We start from the raw sequence: 24,299 nt of genomic DNA, 5'->3' as shown, positions 1-24,299 counted from the left end.
TGAAAGAAAGGTATGTGGATTGAGATGATATATTTGGTTTTACTTACAAATAAAAATTACAGTTGTTTAAAAATGTTGCTCACGACTTTCAGTAGGCCCGTCGTGTAAGGGTACAAATGTCAAGTTTCGAAAGAGTTCAAGTTTTCGAAAAAGAAAACAACACAGAATGCTTTGCAGCACTAATTTGAATTTGACTTGTAAATTCACTTGAGCGTGAGAAAGTTGTCAGTGTAGAGAAATAGATGGGAACAAGTGGCAAAATAATCAATTTTAATGAAAGAAGTACAAAATAAGTTTACAAATTACAAATCTTGTTCGAATTACCTCGAAAACACAAGCTACGACGTACTTCACTCACTCAAGATGAAAGCGTGTCTTTTATGTGTTAGGCGGCTAGTAAGATCCTCTCTCTCAAAGCTAGTCACTATGCGACAGGGCGAGAGTTGCTTCCGTAGGTTCCAGTAGCGTCATTTCAGATTTGGCTGGGTGGGGGTGGGGGGGGAAAGACCCCTTGATATAAGTAAAATTTCGCGTTTTTCACTGACTTACTACTATTCTATTGATAATATATATATATATATATATATATATATATATATATATATATATATATATATATATATATATATATATATATATATATATATATATATATAGACTATATATATGTCAAACATAGGGAGGGCAATGACCCTCCCTGTCCCCCTAAATGACGCCCCTGGTAGGTTCATGCGTGATGTTAATGGAGACGGCAAATACGTAAAGCATGTAGGTATAAACGTAGATATAGGCAGTACCTTGTATGAAAAATCTATTATATTTTAACCCTGGAACTCCAGACATATTTTTATACCTTTGTGTACCAGTCGGGTCCAATGGACCCACAGTAATATATAGAGACCCTCTAGCCATATAATTAACTTTTTGGGAGAAAATGAACATCGAAATACTAAACAATGTCATTTTTGCTATGTATTTTTGACGAATTAATAAAATACACTTCGTAGTTATCGTAGTTATACCGTACACTAGATATATGGTAACTCAGAAGTATTACTATTTCTTTATATGAGCTCAAATAGAAGTTCTAATTTTTAGGCATAATGAAATAGTCAGCATTTTACATACACGTAATAACAACATTAGATTACAAGTAGCAAATATTTGCTTCCAAAAAAACTGAAAATTACGATCCCTTTTCCTTTTCTTTTGCATTTGTTATGGTTAGTGTACGAAACATTTTTCACAAACAACTCTGCTGTGCTCAGAACACACACTTGTCTTGCATTTGGTACAGAAGGTTCTTGCCTTACAATCCCGTTTTGATGGGCAGATCCCGCATCGAGCTTTCTTTTTCGATGACTCTTTTTCCGTGAGCTGATCACTTTCTGTGTGGCTTCTCTGCTGTGGAAAGTCTTCTCCAATATGGGTCTTTTTTTGCCGAGGGAAATCAGGAAGTCACGACGTTTCAATCTCTGCTTCTTGTCTTTCTTCTGTAGTGACAAGAATATAATATAAGCGTTGAGTGCGCTTATATCAATCATGTTGAAGAATATTACTAGAGTCCATCTCTTGTCATTCGCTTTATGCTTTAACAGCGGGTCATTTGGTCCATAGTGTCCACGCCAGACTTTGTTTTGTTATAGTAAAGGATTACTTCTGGCTTTTTCTCTGCTGTAGAAGTGTCAACTTCAGGCTGGTTATGCATTATACTCAGAAGAGTAACATAACAGTTTTGTATTTCTTTGGACAATACGAAACTATCATGTCATTCTGTTGGAATCCAAACAAACTGGTTCCTGCAGCCCTACTTTTATCCGTTTTGGTAAATGAAGTTGGAAGTTCTGGCTGACTCTTCCGTATAGTTCCGACGTAGGTGAGTTTTCGTTTCTTCAATTTACGTACAAGAGAAGGACTTGTAAAGAAGTTATCCCCAATAATTTTTCTACCACTTCCAGCAATTTATTCTGTCAGGTGAAGAACGACTCTTTCCCCTTGATTGACTTCTCTACCCTGTTCTGGACTTTTTCCGCTATATATCTGCATCTTCCACACATAGCTTGTGGTGCTATCACAAATAACCCAGAACTTTATTCCATATTACCCGGTTTACTTGGTATGTATTGCCGAAAGTGACAACGTCCACGAAAAGTTATAAGCTGTTCATCCATCGTCATGTTGCCTCCGGGAATATAAGCGTCCTGTGGAGTTTTATCCCAGTCTTCAAACACTGCACGAGTTGGAGATAGTTTATCATCAGGTCTTCTCTGGCGCCTGAGCTCTGTATCATCAAAACGTAGAGCGGAATTGATTTGTTGAAAACGATTCCTTCTAATAATGGAATTAAAGATAGGTCGATCCATTTCCTTACTCCAGAGCTGCCTAGTTCCTTCATTCTTTGATTTGTATACCCCAATAAGTATTAGCACGCCAGTATATTTCTGAAGTTATTCAACACTAACAGGTTTCCAGTCACGAGGAAATTTTATTCTACCTTCCTTGTTAGTTCACTTGCAAATTATTTCCAGAATGTTCATACGAAACAATAGGCAAAAAGCAGATTTCGCATCATCAACTTCGCTGTTAGCATACCCTGTAGGATCATGGTTTTTTGTAGTTACATTGGCAGCAACAGCACGCCCGCGACTGGTACTAATTCCAATGTTCTAAGCCACTTCTAGAGGGGAAAATTGCTTCATCTTGCACGTTGCTGTCACTAACATCAGAAAAATAACTCTCACTTCCAGATAACTCTAATAATCCACAGTTCACTTCTCCATCATCTGTCGAATCACCAGAAAAATCCTCCTCTTCTGCCAACAGACATTGGCGTATGTCATTATCGGAAAGTCCGCCAGGTGCTATTATCCTCACACACTAAATCCAATGACTAAAGTGAAACGTTCAATGGTTGGTTTAGAATATACTGTAAGCATAAATTTATAACATGCCCCTGAGAAGTGGTGTCAGGGAGAAAACACTATAAACCAGTAGATATTACGTACAAAAGAAATAATTTGTTAGGAAAACTTACTAAAACTGCATTAAATTCCTTTATAAGTAAAGAATTTTTAAACATAATACTGAAAATATAGAATAAAGAACATGCTGACGTTAATTCTGCTATCTATGATCCACAATGTAAATCAAAACCAAAGTATTCTTATTTAAAATATACAATGGGTCCACTGGACCCACCTGGTACACAATGCTATAATTTTTATACATACCACCTGACTTAAAGGAACAAAGTATTTCAGACATAACATGGGAGAGGAGCACCATAAAGAAAGAGTCACGGAATATTAGTGACCACTCACGAAAACTTACTCTGTAATTAATAAACGAAAAGTCATTTGGGTCCAATGGACCCGTTTGGGACTCCCAGGGTTAAGGAATATTGTCTTGAAGTAAGGCTTCAGATTACCCTTTTGCTTTTAGGGTCCCAATACTTTGTCATATGTACAGAAGATGCTCTCAAGTTGCACATTATTCTGTTACCGATCTATAGGAAGAGTGGTTATATTAATACTAGACCAATTGGCATTTTTGCAATACAAAGATTTCTCTTCATTAATCTGTCCATACGTATATTTTAACCTTACAACGATGGGTATAACCATAAATTATCTAATAGAATTGCCATTATAAAATTGAGTTGGTATATTTCCTTGGGGCTCAGAATGAATACCAAGAAACCGCTTCTCAATCTCCCTTTAACATTTTTTTTTCTCTGATACCTGTCTTGACAGCCAGCCAGACGGTCGGACATAACCATCTGTCAGATTTCCAACACTTGTGCGTCATAGTTTGGAAGTGTGATACAAATCGGCTGTCATGGTAATGGGGTATGGAGTTTTTTAATGGGGTATGGAGGAGCGGGACGAAACGCATTATTTAGAGGAGACTGAAGGCGGCGTGCAATTGAAATTTGTACGGCTGCCTCCAGTCTCTACTCAAGAATATAATAATAGTTTTCTGCATGGAGAGTGATGGACAGGAAGAAAATCGGAGAATTGCTGTTGCGCAGATGGCGACAACGGAACTTCCATTGTTGAGCCATTATAATATCAAACTTCAGCTTTTTAATTGTGTAGACTGAGATAAACCAAACTCCTTCACGTGGGGTACATACTGACCAGGGGCGCACCACGGGGGTGGGCCACCGCGTACAGACCTCTCCAAGCTTCGTAACTCGATTGACATTTGTATAATTTCTTAAGAAAACTGTGGTTGCTCTAGGATGAAATGGTTGATATGCTTTAAAAATTGATCTTACACTACATCTGTATATATAAATATAAAGCATGTATATATATATAGCTATTTAGTTTTATTATTTTTGCTTGTAATATAGATTGAGTTTATCAAGTTTAGAATATTACCAGTTTAATACTACCTAAACATAATGGCTGCTATGGTGGACCTCCAACTCCCCCCCCCCCCAAAGAAACTTCGGACACCCCCAAAATAAATCTCTGAGCTTGATTGTGACACTGGTAGTTTAAAAGCAAATTAGAAGCACGACAACATCGGTACGGAAGTTTGAGAAGAAATACTTTGACAACTTCGAAATGTTGTGTTGCAAGAAGATCGAGAAAATAAAATTGAGAGAGTGTAACAAATGTAGAATGTTTTACAACCAGTAGGATGAAAGGAAAGCGCGGAATAGAAAGAAGAATACAGCTTATCGATGATTCTAAAAATAAAAGAAAATTTTGAGATTTAAAGGGGAAAGCTGAAAATCGAGAAATGTGGAAAAAACTTTTCCAGATCCTAACCTAAGGGACGGATCTCCTATTAGTCCCAAGATCTGTCAACAGGCAGAATATTTATAATAATAATAATAATAATAATAATAATAATAATAATAATAATAATAATAATAATAATAATAATAATAATAATAATAATAATAACCCTCCGTGGTCATACGTCTGATTTTTTCCTGTTGTTTTTTTGAAACCTTTCTCATCCATGTACATTCAATTGGCAACACTGCCTGTTGTTATGGCTGGTACGCTGCGTCTTTCACAGAATAATAAAAACAATAAAATTTGCAGAAAAGGTATTTAAAAAATTAAATAAGACACAAAAAAAAGTTTCTGGGTTCCATTGCACCCCAGTACGACTTCCGTGTCACAAAAAGTAAGTGTGACCACGGAGGAATAATAATAATAATAATAATAATAATAATAATAATAATAATAATAATAATAATAATAATAATAAACCCTTGAATTACCTCTAGGGATGAAATCTCATATACCGGTACCTACCTAGGTAGAAAACATTGGGAATGGTGTTGGTTTCGGCGCCTGTGTTCCCGAACACGCCTTAAAGTAAATTTTATCTTGCTAAACTATCGTACTGCTTGAGTAGAGGGAAAAAGGAAAGAATACCAAGAATAAATCTAAATTGGCAATACTGCGAAGCGTAGATTATTCTCAACTTCTTTAGTACTCGTGCTGCCCTCTTATGAGGCAGCAAGGAACGAACATATCTCGTAACAAAGATAGACAACAGTGTTCGGTTCTAACTCCGACCGAGGGAGTGTGGAAAGAACACTCATTGTTTTTTCGACCAGGTAAGTTGCATTTTTTAAAGCTTACTGCTACATTTTTTTTTAACCATAAATTTATGATGTAAATATAGTTTGATTCTATTCAGTAACTTGTGCAATTTTATTATGGGTATCAAAGTCTATTAGCACTCAAAAACATAATTTTTATGTGTTACCAGTGAATTTCAGGTGGTACAAAACTCCACTGTAAGAAATAACGTTGAAAATATTCATATATTAAACGGTATTTTAATTGATGTAAAAAAAAATCCATTGAACCTTCTTTCTTCCGATCCTGCGGACATATTCTGTAACGGTTTGCGTTGTCGGAACTCAAAAATTGCGAAAATCAAAATAGTAGTTATAATGAGTTTCTGCATTTTTTTTCTTTTTTGCGTTGTCTTGCTGTACGCAAAATTTTTCCCAAAACAGATATGGAATGTCACCCTAGTAACGATACTGTGTCAGGGGCGGATCCAGGGGGGAGATCGGGGCGATTGCTCCCCCAGGAAAGGGAACTTTCTTATTATATATATATAACCCATCCCAAAGTTTGGAGCCCTTAAAAGTAGCAGTATGACACCCCCCCCCAGAAGTAGGTCCTGGATCCGCCCCCGTACTGTGTGCTGTTTCATATAGTATTTCACACTTGTCGACCTTAACCAGTGTTTTATGTTAGGAGGGGAAAATTCACTCACCTCAAGATTGTAGAATTCTTCCCAAAATTTTAAAGATATAAGCGTAGCACGTAGATGATGAATATGGTATCTCTTAAGATTCTCTCCGAAATCAAGAACTACCGTAATTATAAATGTTCAAAATCATTATCATCAGCATGTTCAGAACGACAACAACTTATAATAAAGCGACGTGATTGTATTGTTTCTAGTGAAGAAGTAATATCGGCACATTCATACCATATCTGAGTCTCATCTCATTCAGTGTACGTTGTATAAGATTGTTGGTTGGTTGTATTAGAATATAGTGTCCCTTTTAGCTTCGAGGCTACATAAAACGTGGATCTACAGTTTAAGGTGGAATCTGAACCATGTAATGCGTTAAAATTTCAAAGCTCTCCCACCGGAAGTAAGTCTGGGACCCATGTATGCCAAAGGTACGGTGCGCGCGCTAGCAGGTAGAACAGCGGAAGGGTTTTTATGTCATACATTGCATTCTTTAGAGTACTCCAAAGGCTTATTGGTATCAGATCTTGAGTTGAGGTGAATAATGTACAGTTCTTATTCATATTTAGGAAAATGCAGTAACGTATCATCCTGTTGAAAGTAAGGGATCATTTTAAATAGATGCTTCAGTTACACATCGATAATTACGGTCAGCTTAAAAGAGCATGGACAGTAGGGTAAAGTAGCGTAGAATAGGGTCGAGTTAGCTTAGAGTTTGGAAAGTTCGGACTCATTTCGCTAAAATTAATCGAGTGTAATTTCTCGTGTCAGCGTCTGGAGCAGGCATTGTAGAGTTCACCAGAAAGTGATACGCACATCTGCATACAAAAAGAGACCGTTAAGGGACAGAATAACGTAATCTTGCAACATTTTTAGATATACTCGTACATGCACTAATGATAATTCTTTTAAATTATCAATCCTCGCTCAGGAATATAAACAACATTCACAATCTGCAGACTACATAATGAAGTATATTAAGAATCACCCGCAAACATAGAAAAATAATCACATGGATCAGAAAGATGATGAGAACATGGAAATAAAAGCACTGAAGTGGCAATGGCCCAGACATAGGAAGAAATAATGAACAATGGACAAAAGTTATAATTGATTGGAAACACCATAAGGTAGTGCAGGTACAGGTGATGGTTTCAAAAAGCCTGGAAAAGAATTGCCGAAGGTATATGGTTGTAGAAGAGACTCGGAGGGGCCTTCATCCAGCAGTGGATTTATAATGGTTGACTATGATGGTTATTATTATTATTATTATTATTATTATTATTATTATTATTATTATATGTTGGGAGACATGAAACAAAAGAAAGCTTATATCCTTCCCATTCGTTTACGTATAGAGCACGAGCCATTGGTACAAGTGGTCCCGGAATCAATTCTTGGTAAGTGAGTTTTGAACGCATTCGTAGGTTCGGTTTTTCCCTTAAACTGAAGGTTAATATAGGCTCGGTGCCAATAATGAACGCTAACCTTTAACAAACAAAAGGAAGCAAACAATTTGTAGTATCATTTACATACATTCCCCCTTAATTATTTTTATATGCAATATAAACACTCAAATAGTATACATAAAATGTTGGCTCATTCTGTATTTACGATTATTGAATTTTTGCATAAATTTCAAGTTAAGAAGTTCGGAAAGTGGTGGGAGGGGCTTAATTCTTCCTCGGTGCAACGCTGAGTTAATTGATTCGCTGCAACATTTGTTGAGCACCAGAATTGGAACGAAGCATATAACACGCAGGTAAACAGCTTATACCCACCTAAATGATTTAAATCGCAACATATATTTATCTTAACTTCACGAAGTATTCAGATACACGATCATCAGCTTTTATTAATATTATACAACGTATAAAATTAGTCTTTAAAAATATTCTATAACCTTACTTAAGTCCTACTCTATTTATAAATTTTTGCAAAGAATTTAGTTTCTATATATATGCTATACTGCTATATTATTATTATTATTATTATTATTATTATTATTATTATTATTATTATTATTATTATTATTATTATTATTATATATCACTGCCATTCTTCCGTAAGTATTTTAGGCAGAGTTGGATTATTGAGACAGTATATTCAACTGATCTTAAGTATATCAAACACAGTGTAATAGGGAATACAGCCTTAAGGCTACCTAAAATCACCTAAAACCCTACGACTGGGGTTACAGAAGAAGAATTTTAGGCAAGACTCAGCAAGTAACAGTTTTCAGGTAAAGTTTACAAAACACGTTCCAGCTACTCATCGATAAGTACGACCGCTTTAAAAGGATATAGTAGAGTAGGGTAGGGTAGAGCAGAGTACGGATAAGTAGGGTAGGGTTAGTTTAGGATTAGGGAAGCATTTTGTTAAAATTAATCGAGTAATTTCTGGTGTTTGCGTAAGGATAACAGCTGGAGCTGGCATTGTAAAGTTAACCCCAGTTTTAGTTTTGATGTTTAAAATTTAATAACGTTATTGCATACTTTGTATAAGTAATTACACTCTGAGTTGAACCTTGAGTTGTGCGTCAGTCGCTAAAATGTGTAAATGGTTTGTCACATGATTTACAGTAAGACTGCAGATGAATTTTTATGAACAATCAGAAGCGCAGGGACGCTAATGAAATCTAGGCGAGGGATATATTTTTGAGAGACTAGCAGGTTATACGATACTTACTCACAATTTGTATAAGAGATTTGACAACTGTTGAATCACAAATACAAGAGCATGTACGGGTGGTATGAATAAAATGGAGCCTAGACTCTGCTCACTTGAGGTGAGCATGCTCTATTCGTGAGCAAACTCTAAAAATTTCGTGTGAATAAAAACTATCAATAGTTTTGAGAGCTTACTCTTGCAGAAGCCGAGCATGCTCATAGAGGTTGCTCCACTCCGCGCTGGGACGACGAAGCAAGCAGTCTGCAACTGCACTTATTTCTGCTATATTATTTTTAAAAGAATAGCGTGTGTTGTCATTTATTTTAAGTGTCAACAGGACATAAATGAAACAAAAAAAAAAAAAAAAAAAAAAAAAAGAGAGAGAGAGAGAGACATTTATTTCAAGAAATTTGTGTTGAACTTTTCTATAAAACCTCATAGATGCTATAAGATTTATAAGGATTACTAGGTCTGTAGTATAACATGAATATTTTATATCAAGTATTTGACAAACTACTATTGTAAATAAACTGTACTTTTCATGAAAGTTCTTACATTTTAATGACCAACTATCATCCTGGCAATTTCATTTCTCCTTTGTTGCCCACGTTGTCTCACGCGCGGGATGCCCTCGTTATCCTCTTCCATGTCGTCATAGTCTTCAAACGCTCTCTCAACAATGTAAAACTCGCCGTCTTTAAGATATTTAGCCACATTATGAAGGACAAAACAGGCTAGAATCGCCGAAGGCACTTTGTTGGTCGCCAATCGAATTTTATTTTCCAGTATAGGGAATCGCTACTTGACTTGACAGAAGCATCTTTCTATTATAACTCGTTCTCCTTTGAAGCAGTTGTTGAATTCTCTTTCTCCTTCTGTAGCTGGATTTTGGAAAGGAGTCATAAGCCAAGGAGCAATGGCGTATCCAGAATCGCCCAGAAGCAAGGCTCCTGACCTGTTTTCTGTCATGACCACACGAACAGCTGAATTCATCCATATTCGGGAGTCGTGCACCGAACCTGGCCAGGAAGCATCAACACTCGTGAATTCCTCGTTACAATTACAAGTGGCTTGAACATTCAAGGTGAAACGTCCTTTACGATTTATGTACTCCTCCGCGTGTACATGAGGTCGTTTAATTTCCACATGTGTGCAATCGATGACCCCGATGGCAAAGGGAAAATTGTATTTTTGGCGCCACTTATTCATTTCTGCCTGCTGTTCAGCAACAGTTGTTGGGAACTTTATCCACAGGGGAGCCTTTTCGATTATTTTGTCTAGAACATTTGCAAATGTCACGGACACCGTACTCTGATCCACACCTATATCCTCCCCTACCCCACTTTGAAACCCTGGATCACTCAAATATCTCAAAAAAATTCGCATTCTCTGTTCGTTAGTAAGTGCTCCGCCTCTAATTTCATTTGTTACACCTAGGAAAACCACTTCACGTTTTCTTGATCAAAGCGATACAGAGTTTTATAGTCCACTTCCCAGGTGTTTCTGCGCTCCTTGTATATTTTACGTCGTTGTAAATTCATGAATGCAGCCATTTTCACAACACACCTTCACTGCACGGCTTGAGTCAGCTAATGAGGTGACTCCAGATTTTTGGAGACAGTACTCCGAAGTGCGAGCACGAACTCGTTTTTTATTCATATGAAATGTGAGCATGCTCGATAGTTTTCAGACCATGCTCTAGCACTGAGTAACCTCTCCCTGAGCATGCTCTCTTTGCTCCTCTTTATTCATACCAAAAGGAGTAAACTCCACAAATACTGGAGCATGCTCACCTTGCTCCACTTTATTCATAAGACCCGTAGACATGTAGTCCTTATGCAGAGTCGTTCTGACGCGTAATTAGTGCCATACTAAAGAGTTCGACTAACATATATTTCCTGCAATAGTCAGGCTTTTAGTACGACGCTAATCATATGTCAAAACGACTCTGCTAAAGGCCTTTAATATTTTAATATTGTGATCAAAACATTCTTTTCTGTAATATTTATGAACAAATTCTACTCTTAAATATTTTAAATGTATTTTACGGTGTAGTTTTATTGTGTAGCGGACAGGGCCGAGGAGAGGGGAGGAGGCATGGTTGAATCCGGAGACCAGTAAGGCGTTTGGGTTGTCTACGAGGCAAGAAAATGAAACAAAATATTTCAGTTTAACGTCTCACGATTATGCCATTTAGGCTAAGGGAGTCGATGATGGAATAATTGTTGGAATGAGAAAGTGGGAGGAAACGGGAGTGCCCCGAGAAAACCCAGGGACACGATGTCGTCCACCACAAGCTTACCTGGCCAAGGATCGAACTAGGGTCCCCACTCGCCAGATGTAAGAGCTCTACCATTGAGACACTGTACCCCCCTATGAGATAAGTGTTGGAGTTGTGTCGTTTAAAAAATGTGGGGCCTTATGCAGAGTCGTTTTGACGTTTGATTAGCGTCATACTAAAAGCCTGACTACTGCAGGAAACATATGTTAGTCGAACTCTTTAGTATGTCACTAATCACGCGTGAGAACGACTCTGCATAACGCTCGTGTCGTGTAAATGCTGTCTCGTCTCGGAAAGTAAATCTGTTTTTTATTGGAAGGGTTCTGTCTGGTCGTCTCATTTCGCGAAAATTGTCTCATGTTCCCTTGTATGCAACCCTATAATTAATGATGGTAATATACATACATTTAGAGCGTAAATTCGAATGTTTATGCTTTTTATTGTTAAGAATAATGAACACATGTATAAATAAATTAATATAAAACAATATTTTGGGACTAGGCCTATAGCACTTCTTCATAAAAAAAATTAGGGAGATACAATGTATCTCGTACCTTCCTTTTCTGTGCGCGCCCTGTACATAAATGGAAGAACGTTGCGAACAGGACAAACTTGGCAAACAAAAGTGAACTTTGAAATGACAGATAGTCAATATTATCAATAATAATAAAACACAAATATAAACAAAGAAACTCCGACTGCCTAAGTGAGTGATTGATTGATCAACGCCGAAGCCAAATTGCTTAAGTTCGAAGATTGCCTGCCGCCTTATGCAGAGTCGTTTCGACGTATGATTAAACTAAACGATACTAAACCATTGACTACTGCAGGAGACTTATGTTAGTCGGACTCTTTAGTATGGCACTAATCGCGCTTCAAAACGACTGTGCATAAGGCCCTTGAAGTTTTGACAGTGCGTAGGATTTATGACGTAAAATACCGCTAACGAAAGAGTTTTGGAAATTCGATATGAAGTAAGAGGAAGGAGTAGTAAAGTGGGATTGTAATTATTATAATAAAATGTCCATATCTCGGAATCTCTTAAGATTAGGGATGCGCACGAGACAAGATTTATGGCTGTTTCGACTCGAAAATGTGCTGTAAAAGTGATGTTTCGACTCGAAAAATATATACGTATTTTTCTTTTCGAAGAGCCGTGTTTCGTCTCGAATTTTGTCAGGAAAATCCTGTCTCGACTCGTCTCGTGCGCATCGCTACTTAAGATTACAGCAATAAAATTTGGTAGTTGGGCTTCTCATTTAAAATAATTACTCACATGTTTTCATATTTGAATTAGAGGAAAAAAAGGGGTTGGGTTGTCAGCGGCGGGTCTAGCCTGGGGCTGGGGGACATGGGCCCCTCCCAGTTTTTTGAGTGACAAAAATCATTGAAGCTATTATATATATATATATATATATATATATATATATATATATATATATATATATATATATATATATATATATATATATATATATATATATATATATATATATATATATATATATATGAATATTTATAGTATGCATTGCCTTTCATTCCTTTTTGCAATTTTTTTCAAACATCATGTGTAGTTTCAGCTGCAGTTTTTCTATTGTAAAACAATACTTGAGGTCCACAATGTCAACGTTCAACCTAGCCATAATGTCCATCGGGCAGGAGTACCTATCATGGCCTGGGTTCTGACTTCTCCCCCCCCCCCGCCTTCAGTTGTTACCTTCCAGATCCGGCACTGTGGGTTGTTCACTAAGAGCCCGTATCTCAAAATCCATTATTTTAGAAAAATGAAATTCAAACTAAATACAACTTTCTTACAAGGCTATCTATAATCTTTATTAGAAATTAAGTAGAAATTACAGTTTCGGAAGTATATCACTCCCTTCTTCAGACTCCAACTGAAATCATAAAGAACATTACATCATTTGTTATCTCAACATCATTTGTTGTAATGCTATTTATGATTTCAGTTGGAGTAGTAGTCTGAAGAAGGAAGTGATATACTTCCGAAACTGTAATTTCTAGTTAATTTATAATATAGATTATAGACAGCCTTGTAAGAAAGTTGTATTTGGTTTGTATTTAAGATGGACACAAGGCCTTTTTATCATAATATAAAAGTGAAATTTGGTATTTAGAGTTTTTTTAGTAATTAAACCAATGTTTCAGCGTTTTTTTTATTTTATTTTATTTTATTTTATTTTATTTTATTTATTTTTTAAATATTTGACATAAAAGGGAAGAAAACAGGTTGATACGGTTTACCAGTGGCGCATTTAGGGGGGCTTCCGGGCTTAAGCTCCCCCGAAATCTTACTTACTATAGTAAAGTATATGAAATATCTTGCAGAATTTTCATATTTTCAGGCAAAGCCCCCCCCCCGAAAGTTAGCAATCCCCTCCCCGAAACAAAATCATAAATACGCCACTGCGGTTTACTAAGGTAAGATTCCATGCAAGATGTCCGAATTTCATGCGAGGCTTTGAGTCTAGACGAACTATATGAATGACATAGAAGGAGAAACCAAATGTATTTTCTTGCATTAACACGTGGTGGCATTGGCTAATAAACAATAACAACTACGACGTAATAAGCTATTACCACAACAGTATAAGCGAAATAACAACAAATAGTTATGGAGTTTGTTGATATGGTTAAGCTTCCTAAGGCCTTCCGCACACCGTCGACAAAACAATATTGCGCAACTATTTCCTGTGTCCTACAATCAGGAACTTTATGGAGACAAAACAGTTTTGTCGCCTTACTCTGGAACCACTGGCAAGAGAAAAGTTGCTGGGTCAGCCTGGTGCAAGATGACCAGAACTTCTACTTTTAAAAACGGGACGCATACGAATCGGCGACCGGGGGAGGGGTGACTTCCACATTGCGTTTTGGGACTCAGCACTGTTTTCAATTTACAAAATACACAAGTAAGAATGATAACACGGCGTTTCTAACTTAAGTACTACCCAAAAATACTTTAACTACTTCAACACTCAGAATTACCACTCGATTCCCACTTGAACCACAGAACACTCAATTCTCATTTGAATATTCAGAAGTTCTAGGCACGGCTGAACCTTCCCAATGAGTGTTAGTACGGAAGAGTGTAGAATTAACAATGACCATTTATATTTTGAATAATAATTACGGGACACCTGAATCATGTTTGCTTAAAAACGGGACATTTAAGCGTCCCGTTTGAGAATCAGAAAAAAACGGGACAACGGTTGAAAATAAGGGACTGTCCCGGCTAAAACGGGACGTCTGGTCACCTTGGCCTGGTGGGGGCGTCAGCTTATAAGCCCCAAAGCTACCTGCCTTATAAGACCATAATAAGGTTGCATGTACTCTTCCGGATCCAATGGCACTAGTCAATCGCCCATTTGGGAGCCAGCCAAAACCTCATTCCCTGATAGGGATGTCGTGTCTCTCATTTCTGAGCCTTCCAACTACCCCTAGTTACATCAGAGGTACCACATTGCCCGGACCCAATGTCCGATGTAGACCGCCTGAGTTCATAGACATCGTCAATCGCCTAAGCTTCAACCTTCCGGGAGAGGAGGGGACGATAACTCACAAGCACAAAAGCTACGTACCGCTTGAGATCATTATGAGGTCGCATGTACCCTCGTGGACCCAACAGCACGAATTAGTCTCGGGAACCCAAATAGGGAGTCAGTCGAAGCCTTATCCCCCAGTAGGGATGTCAGTCTGCTCATTCCTGAGCCTCCTAACTACCCTAGTTATATCAGAGGCAGAGGCGTGACCGGTCCCCATTACCGATGTAGACTGTCTGAGTTTACAAACACGGTCAATTGTGAATCAGCCTAAGCTTCAACCCATCGTGTTTGTGGCTTTTCTCCTGGTTCTCCCTATTTCTCCCACATTCTCATTCCACCAACTATTTCATAATTCAATTTCATTAAATTATCCGTCTCCTTTAGCCTAGAGGGAAGTACCATTGGATATAAAACTAGAAATTTCGTTTCATTTTTTAGAATTGCCTGACGAAATTCAATTTTTTAAAAGAATAGTTGAGTACTGTTAGCAACATCAATTGTTTTCACTTCTCGGAATTCTTTGTGCTGAGTAAAGTACGTAAAGTTAAGCTAAATAATTCTGTATGTAAGATATATATATATTGGATATATGATTATACAATGGCAAATTTTTTCATCAACTAATATCAGAATTTGAAAAATGTTTTCAAAGTAAAACATCAATAGAGGCCCCAAAGCCAAGGGATGATTTGCGATTCGGGGAGAGGAATAAAAACCCAACCGCCATTGCTGATGTGACTTCTGTGTTATGTAACTCTAGAGCCGCCACTGATTATGGCTTTGCGAAAGTACAAATTACAAGCATTGGATGGGAAATTACAAGCAGCAACTGGACTGCCGGGCTAAAATGAGTTTTCTTAGTTTTAACGCAATGAATTACGAAGAACGAAGTCTTTCTTTTTTTAATGTTTTCTTTTAATATTTCAAAACCAAGAAGTGCATTATGACCTATACACTTAGTGCTTGATTTGTTTAACTTTCCATTCGCTCAGCATGAAATAGAGTATAAATGTACGTTTCATGTAGAGCGGCAGAACTACGTCGCTCTGCTGGCTTGGCTTTTTATTTATTTGTTCCTCCCAAAAGATCTAAGTAGATGGGGGGCCTTGTCGGCACCTGTCAGACCTTGGACGATTTGTATGTGTGGGAGGGATTACTACGCTGATGACGACAGAGTTGGCAACACTCATACAGAGCAGCTACATTTGGTAAAACTCAAGACAGAAAAAAAAATTGTTCTGCAGACGTGCCATCTAACATTCAGGAAGAAGTACCTATAGAGTTTCGGTCTCTGTGATACATTGTAGTTGTGTGATGCTTTAAATTTAGAAGGTTCGTGTTTACAACCGCTTTACGTGTTGTGTTTCTTTTACCCGAGAAGATAAGTTTTGCCGACTGACATCGCTGATTTGTCTAACTTAGGCTGTGATCCCAAGACTATCATGGATTCTAATGTCACTCAGGACAATCCTTTCTAGGACGCTCGTACTTGATGATGAGGTTCCGAGTTCAATCTCTAGTGCAAGAGGGGCACAGTGATTCATTGATGGAGAGCTTACCTCTGGTGCGTGGGGTCCTTGGTTCGATTCCCCGCAAAGTCAGTTTGTAGTGGACAACGTCGTATCCGTGGATTTTCTCCCGTTTTCTCCCACATTCGCATTTCACCAATTCTTCCATTATCATTTACTTGCATTAATCATCCGTCTCCCTTAGCCTAAAGGGCATAATCGTGGGACATTAAACGGACAGATTTCCAGTGAGAGAGAGCATTGAATACATTACGGTGGTTCGAATTTCACTTTAATCAGTAGGCCTACATCTCATATAGCCTTAATGCTAAGAGAGACGCAAGACTTCATGCTACTCAGGGCATGAGTGATACAGAGTGATTTTTTAAAAAAAAAAAAACTCACGGATTTCATTTGGGTCTAAAATTTCTAACTGAGGTCCGATTTTCATGCTGTTTGTGGCAAATGATCAAGTAAGAATGGGAGATTTATGGAACAAACAAACCTGCAGGGAAAAAATGGTAATCTTTTTATACAGGGTTGCCCAAAAGTAGGTATACAGTACCGCACTGATCAGCTTATTGCATTTCATATAATTTGTTTTTATTGTTATTCATCAGGTAGACTTAGTTTCTTTATTATTTGTTCTTAATGTGTTTTTACTTACATCTTAAGCATGGAAGAGCTAAAGCAAATAAAAATATAAACTAGAATGTTATACTTGATCAATGCAGGGGTGTACATATTCTTTTGGGCCACCCTGTAGAATTCAATACTGAGCTTCAATCTCAATATATCAGTTTGCAATTCCAATGCAACTAGCTCTTTTATCTTTATTTCTTGATTTTCCCTCTACAGATACATCTGTTTTTTTTTTTAACTTGCTTCCACCTTTAATGATAAGGAACTTGTTTGTTACAAAGACAAGACTAGTTTTCATATCAAAACTGTGATAACTAACTAATAATACAGACCCTGTCCATAAGACCCGTAGGAATTTTGAGGTGGACTAAGTTTCTCTTCAGATCCAAGTAAGACACGTCTCAGTGATGGAAAAAATCTTGGGTGATCATCTGGCAACCCGGGCATAAGTTGGCAAATTAGAAATTCAATATGGCGGCCATGCGAAAATGCCATATTTACCTAAAACACGAATATCTCATCATTAAATGAAGCTAGAAACTTCATTCTTGCACCGAATTCAAGATAATGAACACTGTAATCAAGAAACATTCGTAACGTCGAAACATAGTGCCGCCATTTTTAAATATGGCGGCAGGTTTTTCGAAATTTCGATTTTTTTCGTACAATATTATCATTTATTCGAAGATAACTACGAAACTATAAGAGATACCATAACCATACCTTAAATAAACGAGATAGAGCATAATGAGAGCTTTCCAGCGGTACCAATATCTTTTCTCTATCTTTCAATTTGACGGAGTTATTGAAATTTTAGTAGCTCAAGGTGTTTGGCTTCAGATTAAGTTAAGAAAGGTTAAGCGCTAAAGCAAAACTATCCATGATTTTTCTGCACAAGTTTTAATGCTGATAAATTACTCTAAGATCTTACAGTGAGATTTCTAGGTAAAAGTGCAAATGGTTAATAATAATAATAATAATAATAATAATAATAATAATAATAATAATAATAATAATAATAATAATAATAATAAATCGTGGTTGCTAAAATAATAATTCAACAATTTCAGTAGAAAAAAGCAATATAATTAAAAGTGATGTAAATTTAATACACTAATACAAATAATAATAAAAGCACCATATTTATAATATAACAAAGCTTTATGAAATTACTTGGTTTTGGTTTTCTTACAATCCTGTGATGAAATATTTTGATTGGTCTTGTTGTTGAGGGCAACTAATTAAATGTTATTAATAAGTTCGTTGCATATTTTGTCTACATGGATTGAGTTACAGTTCGTAACGTTACCGATTATTACAAATCATTTTGCACTTACAGAAGGTCGTACAACTAACATTTTTTTTAGGCATTTGCATCGTCTTGTAGAACAGCTCTTGCAAGTACATGTTCGAATAACATCTTCTGGTAGTTCATTAATGCTAGTATCCGGTGTGAGCGATGAATCATCTGCATTGTATGTCCATCCAAAATCCGTTGGATCTAATGGTTCTTCTGCGCCTAACACTGTAGAATACGAATATACAATGTAAAAGGATCTTTTCAGGTGACCCTGTAATGACGAACTGGTGCAAGGTAATTCCTGTAAGCTATGAAGACTACTTTGATTCATAATTTCAAATCGGAGAGTGTAAAATGTCTTAGACCTTGAGCCTGATTTTACAACCCTGACCAAATATTCTTCAGCAAGTTCCAAGCACTCAGCACTTGGAGGAAGACTTCGTCCAAATTTGCACATATACTTTTCCGGTTCTGCCTTAAGAATATATACCAAAAAACAAAAAGTCAATTAATGGAGGATAGTCGACTACTTTTTCAGAACATTCTAACTAATGGCTATGGCCTAACCCTTTCTGAGATTCCTGATTATGTTAACAAGCAGGCTGGAGAGAATTTAGTTACTAACAAAGAGGTCAAATTATACATGAAAAATATATTTGGTGATTCTATTCAATTTTGCCAACCACTACAAAGAAACCAGTTCCAACTTGTTTATTCATCAAACCTCACTATTGATGAAATAGCTGACAAACTACGTTCTGTTTCTTCTGTTGGAGAGGCTGGAAAGCTAATTAGAAAATCACTTCTGGAAACAGACTTCAACCTAGACAATGAATTTGAAGATGCGAATCAACTAGAAAAATCATGGAAGACAACACCTATTCCCCAACCGCTAATTGACTTTTTCTCTCATGTATTCAACGTGGATAAATTGACACTGTTTTCTCACATCAATGATAAAAGTCAAGCATTTATGAACTCAGACGAAGAAGAAGCAGAATGCAGTGAAATTGAAGACAACAACGATAGAAGAGAAACTCCTATAACAAATCGAGTTAAAGTCCTTTTCCAGATAATGTTTTATAATGTTCATAAGGGAAAAAGGAAAACCCCTTTGCATTTAGTGACTGGCCATTCAATTCATGAAAACTGTAAGAGCCAACAGCTGATAACATTATTCAATAAAGCTGGGTTATCAGTCAGTTATAATGAAGTTATGGAATCTCGTCATAATCTTGCACAATACACTATGATGGCATGCTCTTAGAACCTTGCACTTCCAAGTCATTTTGTCAGTAGTAACTTTACTGTAGGTGCTATGGATAACTTTGACCACGAAGAGGCAAGCCTTTCCGGTCTACAGGGTACGCATTATACTGTTATGGTATTATTTCAGAAAACTCCAAGTGTAAATCCTAGTAAGCCACCACTATCTGAAGTAGCTCTTAACAAACTCAGAAAACGAACTGGTGTCCTTTTACCATGTCAACAAATTAGAGATTACCAGAAACCATCAACACCGCTGAACATTCCACAGGATCTTAAAATCATTGAAGATGCTTACACTTTGCCGTGTGATGAGGTCAAGAAAGAAGAGGTAGTGATAAGTATATTGCAAGCTGTTGAAGGATTGACAAACAAAAAAACATTGATATGGTCTGGAATTCATGCTGTTATTTCAGAAGTTGATGTTCCACTACAACAAGTTGGTTTTCTCCCTATTTTGCCTTATCCAGTAACATCTTATCATACTGTATATTCATGTATGAAAAACTTTCAAAGCTTGCTTTCAGTTCTCGATCAACCAGCTCTGCCAATTTCATGTGATGAAGGCGTTTTTCATATTGCAGCAGAAATTCAGTTAGTTTCAAATGAATTTCCAAACCTAGTGCTGCTCTTGGGATCTTTCCATATGACCAAAATTTTACTTTCTTGTATTAGTAAGTACATAAATGGGAGTTGATTAGAAAATGTTCTAATCGAAAATCACGTGTTTGGTGTTAAAGTTGCTGAAAGTGTCCTTCAAGGGAGTAATTATGTAAGGTCACTCAAAGGAATGTTAATGTTAGCAGAAATTGTGGAGAGATTAAAGTGGAAAGCAGTTTTGCATACTTCTGCCGATGATTATCAGTTATCTACAAGAGTTGCAGAAGTTCTTACTGCTATGAATCACTCAACAACAGAAGATGCGCAAGCAAAGTTTAAAGAGCTGATTGCAGCATCACAGGAAGTTTTGGAAGCCTCAAATGTTTTCACTGAAGAGCAGATGAGGATGTCTGAGCAATGTCAATTCCTTGAGGGGTTCTTACATTTAATAAGTGTTTTAAAGAACCTCATAAGAGCTGACAGAGAAGGTAATTGGAGTCTCTATCTTCAAACACTAAAAGATATCCTTCCAGTTTTTCAGGTAATTGACAGAATAAACTATTTGAGATGGGGTTCACTATTCTTTGAGCAAATGCTGAATCTTGAAACACGCCATCCTGAAATATATAACAAGTTCAAACAAGGACATTTTTTTTTTGTACGAAGGACAAGTGGAAAATTTAACGCTGTGGGTATTGACATGGCTCTCGAACAGACAATAAATCGTTCTCAAAAATCAGCTGGAGGGATTATTGGCCAAACAAAAAGGAAGGAATATATTGTAGAATGGGAGCTTGCTTACCATGAAGTACTGCTCATACGAAAAACATTTCAGTCAGTTCTTAATGTTATACCGTGTGATTATGAGTTAAAAATGCATCATGAATTAATGGGAAGGCTCAGAAATAAAATGGAAGAAAGCATCCAAAACACGTTCCAGTACATTGAGAGCAGAAAAAAATCATATATTGTGAATGGCGAACTGAAGCTTCACAACCTTCTAACCAATGAGTGTGCCGGAATCGAGTGCTAAGAAACTTTTACAATTTTTGATGACTGCCGAAGAAGCTTTTGCCACATTCCGACAGAAAAGGTTTATATCTCGCTCGAAATCACTGATGGCACCCATTCACAGACAAAATCTTCCTACATTTCGAAATATAACACAACCTAGCATGTAGATGAAAAAGAAAACTGTGAGAAGCGTTATTAAGGATCAATTACTGGTTCAAAGAAAAGTAGAAATTGCCAAGGAGAGAGGATTGTCGATGGCAGAAATTCTTAGTTATGATATTTCACCTTCACCCTTACTAGATGAGAACGGCGCCACTACGAAACTCTCAAAGTCTCAGCTTATGAATATTTTGATAAAAAGATTAGATACCACGGCCATAAATTTCCAGAAAAATGATACTCTCGAAACCTGTGTTGTAGTTATGTAATGAACCAATTTCGAAGACTGAAAGTTAAAGGAAATGTTACATTTAAAGACTTGTTCACATCACTTGACACCATTGTAAATAATGCCTGCAAATTCAGCCGTGTCGACTATGTGTTTGATAGCTATCTTCCAACATCAATCAAAAGTGCTGAGAGGGAAAGAAGATCTTCTGTACAGCCACTACCATTGACATCAATACGCACTACCACAACACTTCCTGTACAGATGGACAGATTTTGGGCATCATCTGAGAACAAAGTTTTGATTCAGGCTGCTCTGGCTGAATTTTTGAAGACAGTTACAATAAATCGAGATTGGGACACTATTCTCAGTGGCGTCTTGCTTGACGGTGGTCCTACTCCAGCTGTATTAATCAAAGATAAGAGATTCACGGAAATATCAGGAACTCTCAAAGTAGCTGTTGAGGAGGCTGGCATACGCATTATCCCTCACGTTTTCCATGCGGTTAAGCATGGGATGCAACGCGTTGCAGTGCTCTCAAATGACACAGATGTGTTTGTTTTACTGATTCATTTTTACAAGATCCTACATGAAAATGGACTTTCAGAATTATGGATGCGAAAATCGAGATCCGATATTATACCAATTCACACACTTGTCAACGAAATATTTGCAGCAACAGATGCCCTTCTTGCAGCACACTTTCTTACAGGGTCTGATGTTACCAGTAAGATAGGTAACAAAATATCCGCTCTTAAGGCAGAACCGGAAAAGTATATGTGCAAATTTGGACGAAGCCTTCCTCCAAGTGCTGAGTGCTTGGAACTTGCTGAAGAATATTTGGTCAGGGTTGTAAAATCAGTCTCAAGGTCTAAGACATTTTACACTCTCCGATTTGAAATTATGAATCAAAGTAGTCTTCATAGCTTACAGGAATTACCTTGCACCAGTTCGTCATTACAGGGTCACCTGAAAAGATCCTTTTACATTGTATATTCGTATTCTACAGTGTTAGGCGCAGAAGAACCATTAGATCCAACGGATTTTGGATGGACATACAATGCAGATGATTCATCGCTCACACCGGATACTAGCATTAATGAACTACCAGAAGATGTCATTCGAACATGTACTTGCAAGAGCTGTTCTACAAAACGATGCAAATGCCTAAAAAAATTGTTAGTTGTACGACCTTCTGTAAGTGCAAAATGATTTGTAATAATCGGTAACGTTACGAACTGTAACTCAATCCATGTAGACAAAATATGCAACGAACTTATTAATAACATTTAATTAGTTGCCCTCAACAACAAGACCGATCAAAATATTTCATCACAGGATTGTAAGAAAACCAAAACCAAGTAATTTCATAAAGCTTTGTTATATTATAAATATGGTGCTTTTATTATTATTTGTATTAGTGTATTAAATTTACATCACTTTTAATTATATTGCTTTTTTCTACTGAAATTGTTGAATTATTATTTTAGCAACCACGATTTATTATTATTATTATTATTATTATTATTATTATTATTATTATTATTATTATTATTATATTATTATTATTATTATTATTATTATTATTATTATTATTATTATTATTATTATTATTATTATTATTATTATTATTAACCATTTGCATTTTTACCTAGAAATCTCACTGTAAGATCTGAGAGTAATTTATCAGCATTAAAACTTGTGCAGAAAAATCATGGATAGTTTTGCTTTAGCGCTTAACCTTTCTTAACTTAATCTGAAGCCAAACACCTTGAGCTACTAAAATTTCAATAACTCCGTCAAATTGAAAGATAGAGAAAAGATATTGGTACCGTTGGAAAGCTCTTATTATGCTCTATTCCGTTTATTTCAGGTATGTTTATGGCTTCTCTTATAGTTTCGTAGTTATCTTCGAATAAATGATAATATTGTACGAAAAAAATCGAAATTTCGAAAAACCTGCCGCCATATTTAAAAATGGCGGCACTATGTTTCGACGTTACGAATGTTTCTTGATTACAGTGTTCATTATCTTGAATTCGGTGCAAGAATGAAGTTTCTAGCTTCATTTAATGATGAGATATTCGTGTTTTAGGTAAATATGGCATTTTCGCATGGCCGCCATATTGAATTTCTAATTTGCCAACTTATGCCCGGGTTGCCAGATGATCACCCAAGATTTTTTCCATCACTGAGACGTGTCTTACTTGGATCTGAAGAGAAACTTAGTCCACCTCAAAATTCCTACGGGTCTTATGGACAGGGACTGGACTATAAATGGAACAGGTGTTCGCTACTGTTCGAGAATTGAATTCTTGCATTTGATAACAATTAAGCAATTCATGGTGGGATTTGTTTGACCATTTGCTCTAGCACTGTCCATGTGACCTTAAACTAATGCGACCTAAACATAATTTGTAAATGTAGTATTCAAATAGAAGGTCAGCTTAGTAAATTTAACTACCATAATCATGAAGTCTCTTTCCAACAAGAAATGTTTATTTTTAATATTATATTTATGACAGATTTTGTCGCCCCATGCAAATGCGCGTGTTGCACATATGGTAAAGCCGGCTCTGAATAGAAGGGTTGTGTGCAGTGAACTGACCAATAAGTGATTGTCTAAAATGATCGAACTTTCTGATTTCCAAAGAGGGCAAATTGTTGGTTCTTGACGATTGACAGTGTCCGAGGTAATGATGGCTTTCAAAACTTACGGCAAATCCACAATAGCGAAGAGGAATAGTGGACGAAAAGAAACCCTCCAGTGACATTTTCCGCCGAGTATTAAAGCAAATTATCACCCAGAATAGTCGTGCGATTG

General features: G+C 36.7%; 1 protein-coding gene across 2 annotated transcripts in view; it reads left to right on the top strand.

The window, feature by feature from the left end:
• Positions 1–5,511: 5,511 nt before the first annotated feature.
• The window catches only part of Obsc (Obscurin), a 633,182-nt gene continuing 614,394 nt past the window's right edge, over positions 5,512–24,299 (top strand). For both annotated transcript variants that reach the window (XM_081756092.1, XM_081756083.1), the window contains exon 1: positions 5,512–5,587. The gene's annotated coding sequence lies outside the window, so the exon portion shown is untranslated. The remainder of the gene's footprint in view (positions 5,588–24,299) is intronic.

This window comes from Thermobia domestica, chromosome 1, assembly GCF_964235325.1.
Source record: "Thermobia domestica chromosome 1, izTheDome1.hap1.1, whole genome shotgun sequence".
Taxonomy (NCBI): Eukaryota; Metazoa; Arthropoda; class Insecta; order Zygentoma; family Lepismatidae; genus Thermobia; species Thermobia domestica.
This window is presented reverse-complemented; position numbering and strand designations above follow the sequence as displayed.